General features: G+C 36.5%; 1 pseudogene; it reads right to left on the reverse strand.

Annotated features, from left to right (window-relative positions):
• Positions 1–10781: 10781 nt before the first annotated feature.
• On the reverse strand, positions 10782–12478 carry LOC117012550 (60 kDa heat shock protein, mitochondrial-like; annotated as a pseudogene).
• Between the last annotated feature and the right edge of the window lie 353 nt (positions 12479–12831).

A 12831-nucleotide genomic window follows, 5' to 3' on the forward strand; every position in this document is an offset into this window, starting at 1 on the left:
GAATTCAAGGGTGAGCTCTGTATCAAGAGCCGATATTTTCATGACTATATAAATGTGAGATCTGAACTATTAAAATGCCAAGAGGTATTTAGCAAAGACTTCTTTGGGAAGCTGGCACCTTTTTTTGTCATGCCAGGACTGAGATTGAGAAAGGCATTAGGGAAGCATAGCAAGTCTAGAAATGTGGTAGGGCTGTGGAAAGAGCATATCATCTAGAGTTGAATGAAAATCTGGGTTCAAAACCCAACTCCTTGCTAACTAACCTCTTTGTACAGTGACTTCCTCATCTTAGAACATGTCAGATATATCAGGTTAAGACCAAAGAGCATCCTGGCATATACATGGTACCCTTGATTCTCTGGAGAGCAAAAGAAGGCTTGTGACAATTTCTGGCCCTAGAGTGAGAAGATGAAAGGCCTACTGTTAGAACGACTGCAACCCATGGATCCATGTTTAGATGAGAAATTTGTAACCTTGAGGTTTACCGACTTCTAGAGAAGCTGTAAGTATGCTTCAGGAAGCCCTGTGAACCCCCTGAAATAGTATTAAAATTTTGGTACATTTGTGTTTTAGTGTATTTGGTATAAAGCCATTTCAGTATAAGTGATGTATTTGTGTACCTTATCTACAGTAGTTAAATAATTTGTGCTTTTTACTCTGATACAATTGTAGGAGTGCCCTCGAACCCTTTTATAATGGTAAGGGGATAAAAGTGCACTGTTATATAAAAAAAGAGGTGGTAGTGGGAAAATTAGGGACTGTGTGTGTGTGTGTGTGTGTGTGTGTGTGTGTGTAGTCTTTAATTATGCAGCGTATTAATTTCATAAAATTACAATAGTTCAGAAAAATTCAGGTATACGAGAAATGTGATCAGAAGGGTCTATATGTAATACAACTGCCGCAAAGCATCAGTGGGAGGGAGTTGACTGCTTTTAGGTTTTGATCTACAGCCCTCCTTGCTAGCCTTTTGCTCCAGAGGTAACGCTTCTGGTATGGTGCTTGGCCTGGCTGATTACAGTATTGACACTTCATTGGCAATTGGATGGTTTATAGGCATCTAACCAGCTTGTGCTCTGCCCCTGCCTTTGCAATCTGCAAAGACACAGCTAAGTCCTAATCCAAACTTTAGTGGTGGACTATCCACCCTGCATCTGTCCAATTTGCACCCGTTATTTAGACTGCAGGATTCTGGATAGGCACATCATCTTGCTTTCTCTCTAGAGTACTCTCACCACAACCCCACATTTTGCTCAGAGCACAGGGGAACTTTCAAATGCTCTCTATACCACGTTAGGTGGTGGAAGACTTGGGAGGCTGAGGAAGGAAATTGATGGCCCTCTCATTGCTAGATCTGCTGTGCCGCTATCTCTATAGCTCTCCTCATGTGTTGTCACGCAGCAGCCTACCCGTCTGTCCCCTCGTACCTACCCCTAAAGAAAGGAGAGTCTGTAAGACGGATCCTTTCAGGGACTTTGCTTCACCTTTGTGCTTACACCTATGTCTCCCTGTTTGACCCAGGAGGATGGCTGGTTAGTCAATGACGGGTAAGATTCCCCATGGGAGTGGGGGGAACAACTCAAGCCAGGCACGGTCGAGTGGGGACCAGCAGGAGAACCCACGGGGTTGATAGAGGTGGGATAGACCCCCCACCTTCCCCTGGTTAAGGAGAGCTTCTGCCTTTATGGCTGCATTCCTTCCCTCCACCTGCTTGGGAAGAGATTCAATGGAGTAATAACATCAGTTCTCCATCTATCCATTTCAGTAAGTTTCAGCATAAAGGTTTTGTCTCTTGGGGAGGTACATCCTGAAGTTGACTGTTCAGCTGCTTGCAGGCAGGGGTAATTAGTTCAAATCAGTTTCTCATTATAATGTGTGAAATTCACAGACCTTGGAGAAAACAATGTTGTTTTCTTGTGTATGCATCAATAAAAGCCACAAGATGGCCGGATTTGGGGCTCTCAGTCCTTTGAGGCTGTGAAACCCTTGGCCCCTGTTTCATACCTTTCTTGATTTCTGTTTCTTACTTTCTTAACCCTTCACCGCCCCTTCTCGTTTGCTCACTGCCTGTGTTGCACTGGACGCGACACTCGTGACTTTATGAAGCTGCTGCTTCCAACATTCCAGATAGAAAGGTAGGCAAATATCCACTCTATTCTTGGAACTCAAGCTGAAAGTGAAATCTGAGGGAAATTTTGTGGGTCTGTCCTAGTATCCTCTTTGCATTTTTATTAATGACTTGGGTGAATGAATAGAAATCATGGTGTTCTAGTCTACTAAATGCTGACAGGAACAGCTAAATATAACATAATAGCTGTAAACTCTATATTCATTCTTCTCTGTGCTTTACATATATTATTAGCTCATTTAATTCTTATTGTATAGATGGGGAACTTGCGGCATAGGGACATCAATTCACTTGCCCAGGGCCATACCGCAAGTTAAGCAAGTTAAAGTCTGAACCCAAGTAGACTGGCTCTTATGTACATGTTTTGATGCCCTCAGCATGGTATAAGAGTTAAGCCAATAGAATAGATCCTTTAGATTTGCTAAAACAAGGGGCAGAAAACAACAGGTAGGGGAAGAACTGGCTTTATAATAGTTTATATGAACAAGGACAAGGGTTTTTAGTTAGTCATAATCTGTATTTGAACAGAAACAAGCTGCTTCTAAAATGGTTAACACAACCTCAGACTTCTGACAAAGAAAAACAGGATTCGGCAGAGAAATGGTTAATATGCTGCTGAATTCTAACTACTCTGACCAATAGATTGTGTTGGCATATTTCATCTAAGTCGAGTGTCAGAGTTCACAAGCAACATTATCAGACTCAAGATGTGTAGGATGTTTAGCCAAAATGATGGTCTGTCTAGTGACCACTTCTTATGAAATGGGATAGAAGCTTGTCAAAAGGGGCAATGTAACAGTTTCCAGACAGTCCAAGGAAGAAGTATGCCCTGTGAGGTTACCAGGTAAATACTTCAGCTCAAGACCAAGAAGAACCATCTAAATGTTCAAAGTCCTCTACAATAGTGAGGGCTGCCTCATTATGCAGTCAGCTCCCAGGCAATATAAGTTTCAGGAAGTTTCTGGATAACCATGTGTTGAACATGTCATTTGTTGGGAAATAATATTAATTAGAATACCATTCCAACTAGGCTGTTTTAGGAATCTGGCTTTTCAAAGGTAGTTTTTAGCCAAAACAGTTTCCCACACAATTGTTAACTAGAAAGAAAACATCAAATTACTGTAGGCTTCTCAAAACTCATATTAGTACGTAACAATGGGCAATATTAAAATGAAATTGTAATGATATTTAAAAGGAATGATACTTAAAATGAAACTTTGAAACTGCTTATCATATGTTTGAAAAAATGTTGAAAGCCCAATTTCAAATGGATGTTTTCCAGCCACTTTAGTGTTTCTAAGTGCTCTGTCTTTGGGAATATGCTGCAATAAAGAAAAGTGTGAAAGTTAAGTGGCTGAACACCCTGACAGGAAACCCTGAACAGGGAGTGCACTTGTGATGAGTGAGGAAGGGAGAAAAGGTTAATGTAATTAGAGAAATGAATTCTGGGTAACTCCAAAGAACATGTCTTGTGAGTCATCTATGTTCACATTTCTTTCAACTTTGTCTATCCTAAGGGAGATGAAGCAATTACATAGACATAATGTGTTACCCTTTCAGTAAGATGCATCCCACATTCCTCCATCCATTCGTCATCATCAATGGTATTTGTGTTCAATACTATCATGCTGAGCTAGTTGCCAACAATTATTTAAAAGAAAACCTAAAGGTTATGCATGTGGGAGGCAAAGAAAAACCAATTTTCTCAGTGTGTACTATGAATACATCAATCTATTAAGAGGAAAAATCACTAAGGAGATCCTCAAAGATACTCTTGCATCAAAGACTGTCTCCAGAGACTAAGAAGTAAATGAAGTGATTACCTGTCACTCACAATCTCACTTCTCTGAAACAGAATCCACAATGGCTATGAGATTACTGCATAGCAGCTTTCCCCTCTCCTTTTGCTCTCCATTTCACCTATATTCTCACTCACTGATTGTGAAACCCTTTTTCTCTAGACTTACCTCATTAGCTACTTTTTTCCTTCAAAAACAAACAATAAAAATACTCTAAGATGTCATTACCAGAGATATGTCATGTAGCAAGCTTCCTGTCGCGCACAGTGTTAGTATTATTCCTCCCAACTTCTTAGAAAAAGAAAAGGAATATTTTAAAATATTTTTCTCTCCTCCCTTCCCCTCTCTTCTCTTTCTTTCTCTCCTCTTCTTCTCTCTTCTCCATCCCTTATGCCCCCTTGTACCACCCTCTTCTCCCCGCCCCCTATTCCCCTCCTCCTCCTCTACCCTTCCTCTTCCTTTCTCATCTGCCTCTGGACCTCGTTTCTCTTCAAAACAAAATTTTCTCTAATCCCAACCCATTTTCTCATACTACTAATAAAATAGCACTTATATAGAGCTTACAATATGCCAGGTAGTGTTCTTAGCACATTACATATATTGGCTTATTTAATTTTCTCACCAACCCTAGGATGTACACAGTATTGTTACACGTTTTCACAGAAAGAAAACTTAGGCATGGAGAGGTTACGTAATTTTCCAAAGGTCTCATGGTTAATGGGGTCTGAACACTGGCACTGTGGTTCCAAAGTCCATGCTTGAACCCGAGACATATACCCCTCCTCTAACTCTAGGGTTTTCCAAAGCAGTGACTTTAGAGACGGAGGAAGAAGGAACCAAAATATACTGGGCCTCTAATTTTGTCAACATATGTTATCTGCTTAGATCTCTGAAACAACACTACAAGTAAGGCATTATTATCTCTAATTTACAGATATGATTTAAAAAAACAACAAAACAAATTTGCCTAATGTTATACTGTAAGCCACAGACACAGATTTCTATCTAGCTAGTTGCATTTATATACCTAATTATCTGTAACTGGAAATGGAGTAAGTAGCTTTTACCTGAAGAAGATTTTTGATATTATCTTCCTATCCATTCTGATACCAAGTTTTCCGGAACATTCTAGAGAACTTGAACTGGCCAGGTGAGGCTTCATCTTTCTCTTTTAACTCACTCTCAAGAATTTATTCTCTTCTCTGAGGAACTTAGGGGACCTATGACCTCACCTGGTCCTGAGTCATATTGCTGACTCTGCTCTGCATCACACATTTGTTTACTTCCTTTCTTATCCTAAATCCTAAAATGGGATATTGAGAATCAGTGATTAAAGGAGAACTACATGCATCACACTATAAGAATTATTAGGTTGAGTTGTATGAAACTAAAGTTTTTATAGTTTAAATAAGTCAAATATTGCAATTTAATGTGGGTCAACATCATATAAATTTTGTAATCCCCATTTTTAGTTTCATAATTTATATGAAAATAATTATAGAAGGATAAATTTTAAAGAAAACATTATCCTATTACCAAGAAATAATTGTCAGTATGTTTTATATAATTTTATTTCTTATATAAATCATTAAAAGTGTAGACCACATAACCCTGGCAGTTAGCATCTGCCATGCTGCTAAATCTCAAAAGAAATTTTAAAAATACATTGAAAATGAAAATACAGCAGATGATAATTTGTGGGATGCAGCTAAAGCAGGGCTTAGAGGAAATTTATAGCACCAAATACCTTAGGAAAGGAGAAAAATTTCTCATCAAAATCTAACCTCCCATCTTAAGAAAGAAAAAGAAATAGCAAGATAACCCCAAAGCAAGCAGGAGAAGGAAATAATAAAGATAAAACAGAAATAAATGAACTTGAAAACAGAAAAGCTATAGAGAAAATCAGTGAAACAAAGAATTGCTTTCTTGAAAAGATTAATAAAATTGATTAATAAACATCTAGTAAGACCAATAGTATTTACTAGATTAATAAACATCTAGTAAGACTAATAGTATTTAAAAATGAGAGAGATAAAAGACAAATTACTTAAAACAAGAGTTATCATTACAGACCCTGCAGATATCAAAGGATAAGGAAATACTACAAACAACTCTAGACACATACATTTGACAGCTTAGTTGAAATGAATCAATTCCTCAAAAAGCACAAACTACCATAACTCACCCAGTATAAAATAGATATTTGAATAATCCTATAACTGTTAAAGAAATTGAACTTGTAATTTAAACTCTTCCCTTTCCTCCCTCCCCCCAAAAAATCTTCAGGTCCAGATGGTTTCACTGGTGAATTCTTCCAGTTAAAGAAGAACGACTGCCAATTCTACACAATCTCTTCCAGAAAATAGAAGAGGAAACACTTTCCAAGTCATTTTATGTAGTTAGTAACTAACCTGATACCAAAAACCTGCAAAGACATAACAAGATTAAAAAAATAAAAAATAATAAAATAAAAAAACCAAACTACTGACCAATAGCCTTCATGCACATATACACAAAAATACTTGATAAAGTATTAGCAAATCCAATGATATTCAGAAGAGGATAATACATAACAACCAAGTGGGATTAATTAGAAGAATGCAATGTTGGTTCAATTTTTGAAAATCAATCAGTGTAATCCATTATATTCACACATGAAAGGAAAATCACACCATCATATCAATTTATGCAGAAAAAGCATTTGATAAATTCTACACTAATTTATTATAAAAACACTTCAACTCAGAATAGAAGGGAACTTTCTTACCCAGTTAAAAAAAAACCTCTATAAAAATGCCATAGCTAACTCAATACTTAATGGTGAAAGACTAAGTCCTTTAAAAAACAAGAATGTACTGTTAACTCTTTTATTCAACATTGTACTGAAAGTTTTAGCCAGTACAGTAAGACAAGTAAAAGAAATAAAAAGCATATAGATGGAAATGAGGAAATAAAAATCACCTTATTTAACAGATACATGCAAAAAAATGAAACTGAACCACCTTCTTACACCATACAGAGGAACAAACTGAAAATGGATTAAAGACTTAAATGTAAGACCTGAAACCATAAAACTCCTAGAAGAAAACATAGTCAGTAAACTTTCTGACATTGCACTTAGTAATATTGTTTTCTGATCTATTTCCTCAGGCAAGGGCAACAAAAGAAAAGATGAACAAATGGGACTACCTCTAACTAAAAAAATTTTGCACAACAAAGGAAAGCATCAGCAAAATGAAAAGACAGCCTACTGAATGGGAGAAGATATTTGTCAATGATATACCCAATAAGGAGATGTTATCCAAAATTTATAAAGAACTCATACAAGTCAAACCAAAAAAACCCGCAAACAATCTAATTTAAAAATGGGCAGAGGACCTGAATGGATATTTTTCCAAAGAGGACATACAGATGGCCAATAGACATATGGAAAGATGCTCAATGTCACTAATCATCAGAGAAATGCAAATTAAAGCACACAATGAGATATCACTTCACACCTGTCAGGATGGCTTTCATCAATAAATCAACAAACAACAAGTGTTGGCAAGAATGCACAGAAAAGAGAATCCTCATGCACTGTTGGTGGGATTGCAAATTGGTGCAGCCACTATGGAAAAGATTTGGAGTTTCCTCAAAAAATTAAAAATAGAACGGCCTTATGACCCAGCAATTTCACTTCTGGGTATTTAACCGACAAAATCCAAAATACAAATTCAAAGATATATGCACCCCTGTGTTCATTGCAGTACTATTAACAATAGCCAAGATATAGAAACAGCCCAAGTGCTCATCGATAGACATTTAGATAAAGAAGAAGTGGTACATATATACAATGGAATATTACTCGGCCATAAAAAAGACTGAAATCTTACCATTTGCAACAACATGAATGGATGTAGAGTATATTAAGCTAAGTGACATAAATCAGAGTGAGAATGACAAATACCATGTGATCTCACTTGCATGTGGAATCTAAAGAACAAAATAAGTGAACAACCAAAACAGAAACAAACTCATAGATACAGAGAACAAACTGATGGTTTCCAGAGGGAAAGAGGTTTGGGGAGCTGGGTGAAAAAGGTGAAGGAATTAAGAAATACAAATTGGTAGTTACAAAATAGTCACAAGGATGTAAAGTACAGCATAGAGAATAGAGTCAATAATGTTACAACAACTATGTATAGTGCCAGGTGGGTACTAGACTAATCCGGGGGATGACTGTATAAATTACATAAATATCTAGCTGTTATGCTATGCACATGAGACTAATATAAAATAATATTGAATGTCAACTGTAACTGAAAAAAATAAATAATTAAAAAATAGTTCTATTTATAGATGACATAGTTACCTCTACAGAAAACTTCAAGAAAATTGCAAAAAAAGTTCCTGGGATAAATAAGTGACTTCAACAAGTTTACAGGTTACGAAGACAACATAAAGATATCAATTGTATTTCTATATACTAGCTGTGAATAATTGGAAGTAACATTAAAAAACAGCACCATATATAACAGCTCTATAAGAACTGCTTATGTATAAATCTAAGAAGATGTGCAGGATCTATGTATTGAAACCTATAAAATGATGATAAAAATTTTCTTTTTTAAACTAAATCAATGGAGATGCACTGTTTGTAAATTAGTAGACTCAATATAGTTAAGATGTCCGTTCTCCCCAAATTGACCTATAGATTTAGTACAATTCCAACAAAAATTCTAGCAGGATTTTTGTGGATATCAAAAACGCAATTTTAAAATTTATATGAAAAGGCTAAGAAAGTAGAATATCTCAATTTCAAAAAGAATAAAGTGGAAGACTCACACTATCTACTTTAAAGACTTACAATAAATTTATAGTAATAAAGATACTGTCATACTAACAAAGGGATAGGCACACAGATCAATGGAGAACAATAGAGAGTCCAGAAATAGACCCACACATTTATAGCTGATTGATTTTCAATAAAGGTACAAGAGTAACTCAATGGAGTATGCGTAATATTTTCAACAATTTGTGTTGGAACAATTGGACAGCTATAGGCAAAGAATTGAACTTTGACTTAAATCTCATACTTTATGCAAAAATTAATTCAAAATGGATCCTAAAAACAATATACAGTAAAAAAAACAAAAAAAAAAACTTTAGAACTTTCAGGAAAAAAATAAGAGAAAATCTTCATGACTGGATTAGGACAAAAATTCTTAGATATTACTTAAAAAGTATGTAGCATCCCTAAAAGAAAGTATCGATAAATATTTTATTAAATATTAAAATTCACAAAATTAAAAATTTTTGCTCTATGAAGACACTGTAAAGAGAATCAAAAACAAGCTACAGTCTGGGAGAAAATATTTGCAAATCACATATCCAACATGAGAATATGTAAACAAATCTCAAAACTCAATAATAAGAAAACATCCAATTAAAAATGGGCAAAAGATTTGAACAGACATTTCAACTAAGAATCCAAAAGGTGAAAGCAACCCAAGTCACCATCAACAGATGAATAAATAAACAAAATGTGGTCTATACATACAATAGAATATTATTCAGTCTTAAACAGGAAGGAAATTCTGACACACACTACAGCATGTACAAACCTTAAGAACATTATTATAGGTGAAATAAGCCAGACACAAAAGGACAAATATTGTATAATTCCATTTATATCACGTACCTAGAGTAATCAAATTCAGAGACAGAAAGTGGAATGGTGGTTGCCAGGGCCTGGGGATTGCGGGATGGAGGCAGGGAATGAGTAGTTTTTCAACGGGTATAGAGTTTTAGTTTTGTAAAATGAAAGCTTTCTGGAGATTAATTGCAGAACAGTGTGGAATTAATACCACTAAACTGCACAGTTAGAAATGGTTAAGATGGTAAATTTTGTGCTTTTTACCACAACCAAAAAAATTTACTATAGTAAGTATAGTAAGACATATCTAGTAATTTTAGTAATACATATCTCTTTAAATAAATTTTTATTACACAAAGGTTGTCACATAATTGGATATTTCTCTACTTTGTACACAATTATTTTTATTCTCCACAGAACAGCTGCTTTTTTTAAAAAAAAATAAATTTTATTGTGGAATATTGGGGGACAGTGAGTTTCTCCATGGCCCACCAGCTCCAGGTAATAGTTCTTCAATCTAGTTGTGGAGAGCACAGCTCAGCTTCAAGTCCAGTTGCAGTTTTTCAATCTTTAGTTGCAGGGGGTGCAATCCACCATCCCATGTGGGAATTGAACCAGCAACCTTGTTGTTGAGAGCTCATGATCTAACCAACTGAGCCATCAGAACGGCTGCTGCTTCACTTCTCATTGGGTGATGGCAAGTACTAAAATCCTGATTTTAACAGAATAGTTGTAAAAATGCTTCAGAGATTTAACTGGAAAGCAGCACATTGGTACAGGGCTCTTACACTTAGTTATCAGGAATGTTCAAATGTCTTTTTCTTCAAAAATACAAAATAAAGGGGGTAAACGGGGTCAAATACATGGTGATGGAGGGAGAACTGACTCTGGGTGGTGAACACACAATGTGATATATAGATGATGTATTACAGAATTGTGCACCTGAAATCTATGTAACTTTACTAACAATTGTCACCCCAATAAACTTTAATTTAAAAATACAAAATGAATTATCTGTAGGCATGGGTAATGACAGCAGTAAACCATTATATGTTGTCAACTGAAACCAGTAACTGATGGTTATAGTGATTTTCTTAAACATCAGCCAGGCTTTTCTTCAGTCATTTCCTTCAACTAACTTTTCTGAAGTTTTAGGTGAGGAGCATTGCCTTCTTGAGCTTCCTTTCACAGTTCTCATTAATAATGGTAAAGCACTGTTCTAGAACATGCCACCTCCCTTACCGCCTCCCATTCTACCCATTCTGTCCATTCCAGGGTCTTTCTCTTCTTTAGGAATTTCTGTGACTACAGGTTCTGCTGTAGTTAACAAAGAGTTCAGGTCACTCCAGCAGCATCCAATAAAGCAGTTCTTATTCCCTTAGTTGGGTCAATGATTCCTTTATCCACCATATTCACAAAATGGCCAAGCACAGCATCATAACTAACTTCTGAGAAAATCTGCATAAGTTTTTCAACTATCAAAGATACCCTCAACACTTGCATTCTTAGCAATGGTCATTACAGGAACTTGGAGTGGTTTTAAAAATAAATTCTATACCAATTTATTTTTTAATCTTTATTAACTGGAGTTAATGAGTCCAAGGCCAGAATGCACCAAAGTAGGGCACAACCCCCTCCCAGAACAATGCTTCTTCAACAGGAGCTCATGTGGCATTGAGGGCATCTGTTACTCTTTCTTTTCATTCACTTCAACATCACTTGTCCCACCAACCTTTAGCACAGCTACTGCATCTGAGAGTTTTGCCAACATTCGTTTAGTTTTATCTTTTCATATTCACTAGTTGTGATATCTAACTGCTGAGTGATTTTCAATTTGAGCCTCGTCACCTTTTCCTTTCAAGAACGTGGCATCATCTTTGGTCACAATGACCTCTCCAACTTTTCCTAAATCATGAAGCTGAATATCTTCAATATTTAGAGTTAATCCTTCTTCTCCAAACACTGCACCCCACCAATAGCAATAGCCATGTCTTTAAACTGGTTCTTTCTATTGTCACCAAAACCTGGCACTTTGACTGCCACAACCCAAAGACTAACTTTTAGCATATTCAAAACAAGTGCACTTAGAGCTTTTCCATCAACATCCTCATCAGTTATGACCAAGAGCTTACAGCGAGCATTGGCAATTCAAGAGCAGGTATAATGGACTGGACACCAGAAATTTTCTTTTCATTCATAGGCATCTTGGAATTCACATTTCTGACTTTTTGGTGTATTAATAAAGTATAAAGAAATATAAACTCGATCAAACTGCATGCCTTCAATAATTTCTATTTCATCATTTAGTGTTTTTCCATCCTTTACTGTGATGACAGTAAACCTTTTGCATTACATCAGAAATGATGTTGCCAATTTCATTGTCTCCATTTGCACAAATCATAGCAAACCGAGCAATTTCTTCAGGGGTTGTCTTCAGTTTAGGCTGCGTCTTAAGTTCAGCAATTACAGCATCAACAGTTAACATCACACCTCTCCTGATTTCCACTGGATTAACACCCTTTACTAATCTCCTCAAAGCCTTCCTTGGCAATAGAGCGTGCCAGTACAGTAGCAGTGGTGGTGCCACATCCCCAGCCTTTTCATTTGTATTATTGGCAACATCTTGAACAACTTCAGCGCCAATATTTTTATATTTATCTTTTAAGTCAATGGACTTTGCAATGGTCACACTATCTTTTGTAACTTTGGGACTTCCCCAGCTCTATTCAATAATCACTGTTCTTCCCTGGCCCCAGAGTAATGGCTAGCATCAGCTAAAAGGTCTACACCTTGAAGCATTAAGGCTTTGGCATCTGCATCAAATTTGACATCTTTGGCATAATCTTCAGTGAGATGAAGAGCCTGTATCCTGGACACTGGCCTAATCTGGCTAAGGACTTCATGTAATTGAAGCATTTCTGTGGGGCAGTGGCAGGGCTTGTGGGGAGTGAGGCAGGCCACAGCTGTGAATGAGTGCACATATCTTTTTTTTTAGGACAACTTCCTTAACGTGTTGGGGTCATGTTTAAAGTGTTTGATGCATAGTGCCAGGTTTTTCATAGGAACAGTGTACCAATTTACACTCTTACCAGCAATGTTAAAAAAAAAAAAGCCTATTTCCCTACACGTTTGCCAACAATTGTTATTTGCAATTCAGTCTCAATAGACAGTTGCCCTGCATTTCCTTCCTTTTAGCTGGACACAAGGCTGCTTGGAACAACAATTTCTTCTTCCAACATCTCTTGCAGCTAGATGTTCTATAAATGGGA

Source organism: Rhinolophus ferrumequinum, chromosome 2, assembly GCF_004115265.2.
Source record: "Rhinolophus ferrumequinum isolate MPI-CBG mRhiFer1 chromosome 2, mRhiFer1_v1.p, whole genome shotgun sequence".
NCBI classification, from domain to species: domain Eukaryota; kingdom Metazoa; phylum Chordata; class Mammalia; order Chiroptera; family Rhinolophidae; genus Rhinolophus; species Rhinolophus ferrumequinum.